A 10,476-nucleotide genomic window follows, 5' to 3' on the forward strand; every position below is an offset into this window, starting at 1 on the left:
CCCGCAGCTGAAGAATTTAGAGCGATATGCGTGGTTTTGTTCGCTACAAACTGTGCAGATACTGTCAAAAGTCCAAGCTACCCGTTGACACTCCTATTTGTAGGTTACGAGATATATATTGTACATGTTCCGTGTTTCCCGCCTTTTTCCCCTCTTAACCCTTCAACTCCTCTGTACTGAACGGAAAAGGCAGCTTTTGAACTCAAAGGACCTTAGTTAGGGCTCCCGTCTTTAGCAAAAGAGGGTACAGAAGTAAAAATCAAAATGCTTAACCGAGTATCGAAACGTGACCCTGCCTTTTTAGGGTTCGGAGAAAGGGTTGCAACAAGACTCGTTCTTGATCTTTGATTGCTCGGCAGTGCCTCTCTTTTGCTCAAGTCGAGAACCTTAACTGAGGTTCTTCAATCTAAACAGCTGATTCGCAAGAGAAGCATACTGACGAAAATGTCGACCTAGGAGCTCCCGGGTTAACAATTCATTCGAGAATGCTCATGTAAGTTCGTAAGGCGTAATAAAAGGTATCAAAACGTCTTTTCTATCCTCCCAAAAATAGATCTACATCAAAACTAACAGATACAGCTATCAGATGGGCCAACATGAAATTCTCTTTTTTTACTAGTTAGATGATGGTCAGAGTCGTAAATTTCTTTACAATTGCGCCTTCGGATGTGAGGATTGGTGGGGATTGATGATAAAATGCGACTTCTCCAAAAGCATGGAGGTTACTCAACAATTTTCATACAAAAATCTAATCTTTCTCAGGAGCAGTATCTTCGAATTGATTTTCACTAATAATTGGTTTTTCTCCCTGTTCATATGTTATATTGAAATATCACGGTTACCATGAGTAACTACTTCGATCATATCTTTCGATTTTTTTGAGTACCTTGGATGGTTTTAGGGTTTTTCCTAAGATTGTGCTAATGATAATTAACTGGAATTACATGATCAATTTCCTTCCATGTTGTCTAACTTCAATGAAACTGTAATTTTGAAATTACAAAAATATGCAAACCCTGCTCATTTAGCCCTCACTGGCTGGTTTGATCGGGTTTTTGGCATCCTGGTCGGTTTCAACAATAATTGACAATCAATAGGACTATAAAGGCGATGTCCTGGCTCAACGAAGTCAAGTAACCTGTTAGAGTGATAAAATAACGTGTATCGGAAAAATGTCTTACTTGTATTGATGCCTTTGCCATACAAGAATTTCGTTTTCTGAATTGGAGCTTTACATCACTTAGCTGAATGAAGTTTGAAAATTCAAATTACAGAACATCAAACGAACACCTCCAAGTCATTTGGGTATTTTCCTCAACATTATCCGCATTAAATCCGACATATTCGCCGTGAAATAAGAGTTTGCATTCTTCATACGGCACATTTGATGAGCGACGTCGAACTTTTGGATAAAACTCGGTGAATCAAAAGCAGAACCTTTCCCAACTTTTCAAGTACATCCCACTTCCAAGGTTGTCAAGTACATCCAGCAAGTTGTCAATTGCGTTGTAATCACATTATTTTATAAATTCTTCAAAGCAGGTCGTGGTGGGCGATGAACGAATTGGGGGTTGACGTTTTTTTTAAATTAGATGAGGGAAGTTGGACGATGCTTTTTCTGTATCCTTTTCCGGTCAATGTTTGGAAACATGTTTCGCTTCATATTGATAGGGGTCTCTCCGCTAAAATTTTCAATATGAGCCAAAACTAGCCGCAACTGAGTAGATGAATCTTGTTCAACGGAATCCTTCCAACGCATCAAAATTTCCACAACTTTTCGGTTCTTTTCCTCAATGCCCTGAAAAGAAAAATGGAAATAAATCTTGAGATTTACAAATGCTATGACGTTGAAGATGTTTTGCTCCCAAAGTGCTTAGTACGGGCATATCGTCATTCATATTCAATAGCCCCCTTACGCTGCACGAAATGTGTTTTACGTTCTGCACTCCAGAGGGCGCTTTGTCATTCAGCCTCTACCAAATGAAGGGTCGATTGGGCCAATTCCTTGTTATTGAATTCTAATGCGTTGGTGTTGTTTTTGACTAATTCTAACAAAATCTTATTTTCAATTAGTGCCTCGGGTCACATAATGTACGGAAAAGAAATTGCGTTCAAGGCAAGGCAAGAGCAGTTTATGTAGCAATCTACCGTGCCTTTTCCCGTTTTCTTTGGGCCGTGTGACGTTACAAATAAGGGCCCTTATTCGTTCTTCACCAAGGTAAAACGGACTTTTGGAGTCCGATTGTGATACTTTAGTTGCGTGATTATCAATTTGTAGCGTTGCGTTGAACGAAATCATCAATTCCATCCTCAATACCATGAGTCATCCAAAGAAGATGTAAAACATGCCTCCTGGTTTAGACAGATTGGGTTGTTTACTTAGGAAAGGATTGACAGCCATTCCCAATTGCATCGCAGATGGATTCATCCTTTTCAGAGTGACCTCTTAAAGAATTCCAGTCCACTGACGGATGGTTGAAATCACAGAAAAGGATTACGTTATCCTCAGAAGCTCCCAAAAACCGGTTCATATCATCCCTCTCGTCAATACTTGCGTTCGGGAATAGATATGTGCAAAACACTTTTCCAACCTGTATCCCACAAGTGCCCGAATGAGTAGAAGGTATCTCTGAGCACTTCATATCTCGTTTACATAGAATAATTACACCCCCGTCCCGACCACTTCGAGTCTCAATTCGATCCTTTCTTGCAGCCACTTTGTAATTCGGAGTTTCGAGTTCTTCATTTGATATATCCTTATGAAGCCAAGTTTCACTTATCGTCAATGAACTTGGCGATTCTTGCACGAGTAAAACCTTAGTCTGCCACAGCTTGTTGCCAATGCTTCTAATATTGAGGTAAAGAATGGAAATCATTTTTTTGGATTTGAGTTTTTCAAGTGCCTTTTGTCTCCCACAATAGTCAGTCTGTCTTCCTGGGATGTTAATCTCAACTTCCGAGATAACAGAGGCACTGGCTTCAAGCTCTCTTTTATCTGTCCAGTTCCTGCTACTTCAGTTACATTGAGCGTTGGTTCCACTTCGTTGGCCTGAGGGGTCTTGGATGCTCGCGATGCGGCTTGATCAGAACAGATTGATGCAGTTGGCTCTTTTTCATTTGGGATCGTATTTTCAATCATTACTACGTCCTCAGCATTTTTGTTCTCCTTTCGATTATCATTTGACCTCCATTTCCTTCTAGTTCAGGCATCCCATCTCCAATGTTTGGAATAACAAAATTAGGGACCTCCTCAATGCCAGAACTGCCTAAAGCAAGATTGAGATTCGTCACAGACGAACCGCCCATGCATAACACCGGATTTAAGGCTATTTCCTTCTCCAGAAGACCGCGATGTGCATTCCGTTTTTAAATGATCAGTTCCTCCACAAAAAAAGCACCTCATGACTTGGTCCCGATGCCACAAGCTAGGATCTTAATCTTAACGAAATCTTAACTTGGACCATGACTTTCATACTGCCATTTCCGAATCCGACGAAGCGGGGATCACAGCCTCGGCTAATTACCTCATCGGAGACATTTGATAAGGGTATGGCAAAATCTTCAATGGCTTCCAAAAGTTGGAGATTCGACTCTTCACATGGTACTTGAAAGAAGCGTAAAGGCGCCCATCTTCAGCTTCCTCTGATGGAGCATTTCCGTAGCGTGACCCTGATAATTTTCTCAAATTTGACATTCCTTGGAAATCTTTCATCGACAATAATTTCCTCTTCTGTTACAACCCGAATCGGTTGATCAATTGATCGCACTCCTTTTATTTTCAATATCTCATCCGACATTAGCCCAAGCTCGATGAACACAAACTCGGCTAACACATAGTCGAGGGTCCTACATCCAGCAATTCTACATGTTATGTCCATGACAAGAGCTTGGAACTTTGGTTTCACTCACTGCATTTGCGTAGGAACGGGATTCTTTTTGACCGTGAACAGTCTTCCTGCCATTTGCAGTTGATGTTTGTTCACCTTTATCAGGAGGAACTCGAATCATTTTGGCCTCGAAAGTTCGCACAAGGTGGGTTTCTGGGGTCACAAAGAACCAGTAAGCAACTTCCTCTTTTGACACACTCTCTGACGGTGGTTAAAACTCGAAAATCACCAGACATTCCATATAAATCTCACGAAAGGTGAAGAATGCACGTCTTTACATAGCGTGACCAGTTCACTCCATGGCTTTTGGCTTTTCCTCAGCATTGGGCATGATAGCCGTGATCGAACAAAATCTGCCTTAAAGCCTGGCCCGGGAACCTTACGCTTTTTTTCGCGAGCCCCTGACCCAAACCCATTTAAGGAAGCTATCGTGCACTTCAGGCATTTTGTGGAGGGGGGAACTTCACTCTATGTACTGATCAGCGCCCGTTAACCACTGCCATCCTTTCCCGTGGACTTTCGTGGACCAGCCGCCAAGCGGGTCTCTTCTCAATCATATCTGAGTTTACCACCCACGTACATGTTCATGGTGAAAGAAACTATGTCGCTGGCGCCTTATCAGGGGTATCCAGTGTTACATGATCCGACATTAACTGGGATACATATGTAATTCGTTCCTCTCGGCTCCAGGACCCGAACATTGAAGCTTTTCCCACCGCCAACACAAATGTGCAATGTTTGGTTGAATTTACATTTTTGTCATCACCGAACAATGAAGGACCACGGGCTAAAAAGGATAAAACGATAGGACCAATTATGCTTTCATTTAATTTGGGTGAACTGTTTTACGGATGACACAGGGAGGGGTCCGACAATGTCCAGGTGAATGTGGGCGAAACGGCCGGATGGGGAATCGACTTTTTTTCGGATGACGTGAATGTTTTTGGGCATTGGACTGTTGACAAAGGAGACAGGACGAGACATATTGTTTGATGTCTCGTTTTATATTACGCCAAACAAACGAATGCTGAACAGCCACTACTGTAGGTTTGACATTACTGTGGCTTAAATCTTGGAAGAGTTTGATGATCGTAAGGACTAATGCCTAGGGAACAATTGGGTGGTTGTGGCCAAGAGACGTGTCTCACAGAATGCTGACACCGTTGATATCTACCTAGATATTCCGAACGAATATATGAGGGGAGCAAATTGTAGAATGATGGAGCCCGACAAAGAAGCGAGGTGGACTTTATTATTCTAACTAACCTGGATTCATAAGGGCTTGAAGGCGCTCTCAAAACACACGTTAAGCCTCTACGGTCACTACAATTGACCCTAAATCCTGGGTTGGGACACAACTGAATGCTTTTGAAAACGTAAAATATCTTCGTACCTTCTCTGAATACTGTACACTCCCAACCTTTCTAGTCTCTCCCAATACAAGAGCTCTCTAATACCTTCGATATTCCTGGTAAAACATCTTTGGCCCTCTTTTTGCAAACCTGGTGTACTAATTGGGAACCCATATAGGCGAGGCATATTGTAGATTCTCATTATGCCTATATGAACGGTTTGATATTCTAATAAGATGTTTTGTTGGAACTCTTGACCATTGAGGGATGAATTTGGAGGTTTAGTCATTTCCTTTCTTTTCTTAACGACAGGAGAAAAAATGCGAAATGGGCCGTTTGGCCTCGTTGCGGCTGCTCGGACAAGTTTGGGCCGAAACGAGTTTATTACATACATTAGCAATACCATGGTCTCTATCATGGTTATGATTTAGAATCAATGCAGAGACACCAAGGCATACCGGGCGCGTAACAATTAATCCAACACTTACACTTTCCATGTTAAGCAACGTATGTTTTACTAACCATTTATATCATACATTTGACATTTGACAATGATATTTGGTCAGGCCTGACCTCCCCTCAATTTCGATATAGCCCCCGCCAGCGACCGCAATGGCCTCGAGCCACAACCTGAAGGCCTTGCAGGTCTTCCTGAAAAAAGTCCTGATCCATGGAGTCCCAGTTCTCATTAGCGGCGGCCTTGAGGGCTTCAATTTTGGTGCCGAACGGGAAAGGCTTTGGACTGAACATGCGGCCAAAAAGAATAATCAAGGGGATTTGCATTCGGCAAGTAGAGCGGCCACATGGTCTTGTCCCAGAAGGGAATGTTGGCCAAGAGAAATGCCTGGACCTTCTTGCTGGTGTGTGCCGGGGCGCCATCTTGCTGTAAAACCACATTCTTACCAGGGAATGTGGCTCTGACCCACGGCATGAACTTGGACTCCAGGATGTTGACGTGACATGATGTCCTTGGCGTGTGCAAGCATGGACTTTAGTGACTCGGCCTTGATGGCGTTCTTGATGGCATCTGGTGCAATCTTGCGCTTGGGACCCTGACCGTGCTTGCTCTGAAGGCTGCTGCCGGACTCCAGCCTCTTCTTGACCTCGTAAACCGTGCTCCTGTTCACGTTGGTCAGCTCGGCAATTTCACTGGGAGTGTGACCCGCACCAAGAAGGGCGGACACCTCGATTTGTTTTTGCAATTGCAAAGCCATCCTTCATCCGATTTGAAAAATTTCAAAATAAACAGCTGGCGCATGCGCAAAAAGCAATAGAGACTAAGAGCTTGGCATTAATCATCAACAATTGAGTGTTAGAATATTTATTACGCACCCGGTACATTTCACTCAAAATATTCTTCTTGCTTACTTGGCAAATCTCTGTGTTTCACGTACCATCGTCTCGTCAAATCGACGGAGCTTTTTGCTGGGTGGAGCAGAGCTTTGCCCACTCAGACAGTACGAGAGGAGGACAATCAGTTCCGTTGAATTAATGACTTGATACTTGAAATGCAGAGATTGGACTTGCTAGTAAGCAATCAAAAATGTTTTGAATGAGATGTATGCCTTGGTGTCTCTGCATTGATTCTAAATCATGATAACCACGATAGAGACCATGGTATTGCTAATAAATGTAAGAAATTTGTTTCAGCCCAAACTTGTCCAAGCAGCCGCAACCAGGCCAAACGGCCCACGTCACTTTTTTGCTGCCGGCGGTTAGAAAAGAATGGAAATCACTAGACCTCCAAATTCATTCCTCATCATGGTTGATTTTTCTTCAAATATGATTATTGAATTTGATTAATGGAAATAATTATTTCTTACGAACACCGGATTAAAGGTTGATTCTTTACAAGATCAATTTCTAAAGAGGCTCAAAACTGTTTTTGAAACATTCAAGGCACGTTCCAGGGAAACTGAAGAGTATCTTAACATATATATAGAATGCGTTTTATGTACATCTGATACTATCATGAATGGCTTGTTTGGGACGGAATTGAAGGGTTCAAGGTTTTACCACATAGAGCGCTAATTTCTAATCACAAGGAATTTCACTCATTTAGCAAAATAGGCCTTCTACCTAAAAGGATAGTTTTACCTATCTTGAAAGTATTCAGCTTTAAACAAAATTAGTTATATGCCATTTTTTCCATCATTATTTTCATCAGTTACAAACCAGAATTGAATTCACGTAATGAGCGATTGCAAAAATTGCGACGAGTCTAATTAACTAGTCTCTAAAGCTTTGAATGACATTTTTTTTGGAGTGGGTAATCATTTTCTCGTTATGATCTACAAAAAGAAGCATTTTCACGTTACAGAAAAAGTTGTCTTGGAGGTGAATTAGAAAACATACCATGATGGAAACGACGGTGTGAGATTTCTGCTAATTGGGCACTGCCACGTTGGCTCAAAAATACTTTATTCTTTTCCTTTTTACGCTTTGTTCCTTTTACATCAAATAATATACATTAAACAGCAAGCTTCCAGATCTTTCGCATTCATGTAATTCCTTTTCGAATGAAATATGTACATGTTTTAAGAACCTAAGAATGCGTAGAAATAACATCACACTCTGCACGTCCTGGTGTTTTTTTATCAGCAACGAATTGGCTCCAGATTTCATTCAAATATCAAGGCTACATATATATCAAACAAAGGTTTGCCACAAAAATGCATTTAATAATCATCTAAAATTAGGGACAAGGTCACCTTCACTATTCCATACTCAAGCATGTGAGGTACACAGCATTATTGTGCAATGCATGTCAAAGTAAAATCGACCCAGAAGATTAAAAGAAACACTAGAACCCTTTCAGCAAGAACTTCTCATCCAGACTCAGGAGCCCTACGTCCTTCTTTACATGTACGAATATTATTGTACTTTTAGCTAAGGTTCTCTTCTTTATGAGAAACTGCGACCACTTGATTTGTGAATCAAGGATAATTCACTTCATTGATAAAATAGATCGAGGTAATCCTATACCGGGTATGATTGTGAACAAGCGTATGTGTTGTAGGAAAAAATGCTTCGTTAAATTGTTACAAGGCTGTCTGAAAAGACACAGCTCAATGTTTACAACTAGAACGAATAACACGTTTTATGTATGTAGACACGCTCATATCATTGAACAAGCAACGCAGTAATCCATTTGTCGGCCAAGGCTATTGAAATTATGCAACATTTTAAGTGTTATCAAATCGGCTTTTTGAAAGCCTGATCTTGAAATGATTTACGAATTACAGCACTCGATTTCTAGCATTTTCAGAGCCGGAAAGTCGAATTCAATTCAATTTCTAATCCCAATATCCTTACGTTCGGTGACTTTTGAATGGCCTCTTATGAAAGCTAGCGATGACTACGTTTGTCGCGCATGGCTATGAATATGGATATTGTTGATATTGGAATGATCCAGAGCGAGCCCCAAAACTTGCAAATTGGAAGTATTTCTCCCCATGGTGTGTCAAACTGGCTAGAGCAAAAGTTGATGTCCAAGTTGTCGTCAAATATTGGCAGTTGGAATCAAAGGTCATCCGGCTCGACGACGATTTTTACTCATTTTGTTGTGTTTTCTTTTGATGCACTTCCTGTTGGGGTTGACAGTCTTCCTCAAGGAGGAAAAAGTCCTAATATTCTAACAACATATTCTCGGGATATTTGCTTTTGGATACGGATGCAATTTTGAGATCAACAACGTACATCATACCAGTAGTATGTTTTAGGCTGCTCATATGTACGAGTACTAATCTCTCTTCTTGAAACGAACAGATTTAGAGACACGCAGCCTTCTTATCTTGACGAATTTCTCAGTGAAGGAAAAATTCATGAAAGCATACTTCTCATGTATATGTATATATATTTGGAATATGTATTCCAAACTAGACGTTACTTCCACTGGGCATGGAATGTCCAGCAATTGAAAACAAAAAACTCAAGTAAAACAAGTAAGTTTTTCGTTTTCAAATCCTAGGAATTCCGTTCCAAGAAGGTGTAAGAAAGTCCAAGAAAAAAAACGAAAAACCATGATCCAAGATTGGATTGATACTACAAATATGATAGTATTTCCAATTAGCTACAAATTCGTCCTTTTGGCAGACAAAATAAGATTATATCCACCAAATTGTTTCACATCGTCGGCGTATTCAACTTTGGTCAATTGTTATCTACTAAATTGCTGACACCTACTTTATCGATTTACTTTGTCGAAGTCTCAGGATCTGGATGAAGAAGGTTAAATCTTTTTACGATTTATCTCTTGACCATGAAGTTTGACAACTCAGACCAAATGACATCTACCCCACGAGCGTACGCTGGTGTTTTTTTAAATAAGAATTTGCTCAATGATGACCTAAAGAGAGTGAACAGCGAAGCAACTTCACTGGGCCGTCCCCCAAGATTTGGGGTTATCTCTAACGTTAACGATTATAGTACATACATGGGATTTGGCCAAACTCAGTCAGCATATCTAGTTTCTCGAGCCCTGTTCTTGCTCCCCCCGTGTTCGTCTCCATTCTTCGTCGTTCCTGGCTTCCTCGTGGGGTCTCGACACTCTCGGGCCTTCTCGTTTCCAGATATAGTCTCACTCACTCACCTACTTGGAGCAAACACCTAATCCGATTCATAATCTTCGCCTCCTTTAACCTTCTCCATAAGGTTTGGAGTAATAAATTTATTGCACTTGCATAATTACAACTTCCGAGAGCCTGTTTGAAGTGATTTGCCCAAACTAGTCTTTCCTGGCCGTCAGTCTGTCCGTCGATCTTGGGTCATATTCCCCCTGAATTGACCAATATGTTGGCCTTGGGCATCACCAACGACGTGTGGGCTTCTCCATCACTCAAGCTTCATGTGGTCTTATTGTTGTGCAAGTACATCCTCCTCGGATTCACCAAGCTCCTCACCAGTGCTGGCGAAATCGTCCTTTGTATTGCCACATTTGGTGGACCAGTCCTAATTTTGGTCACAGTTTTAAGTTGCAATTTGTACCTTCTCCTCAAACCTTTCATCATGTCCTTGATCCTCCTCCGTTCCTATGCTGAAGAGTTCTCCAAAGCTCGTGCAGAAATGTGTCGTTTCTGGTTGTTGCACGGAGAGCTCTACCATCGATTCAATGTGGATGGGTTCGATAAGATCCCAGAAAAAGGTGGAGCCGTGCTTGTTTACTATCATGCAGCCATTCCCATCGATTACATATACTTGGCCTCCAAGCTGATGTTGGAGAGGAAGCGTTTGATTCG

The sequence above is a fragment of the Tigriopus californicus genome, chromosome 11 (assembly GCF_007210705.1).
Source record: "Tigriopus californicus strain San Diego chromosome 11, Tcal_SD_v2.1, whole genome shotgun sequence".
Lineage (NCBI taxonomy): Eukaryota > Metazoa > Arthropoda > Copepoda > Harpacticoida > Harpacticidae > Tigriopus > Tigriopus californicus.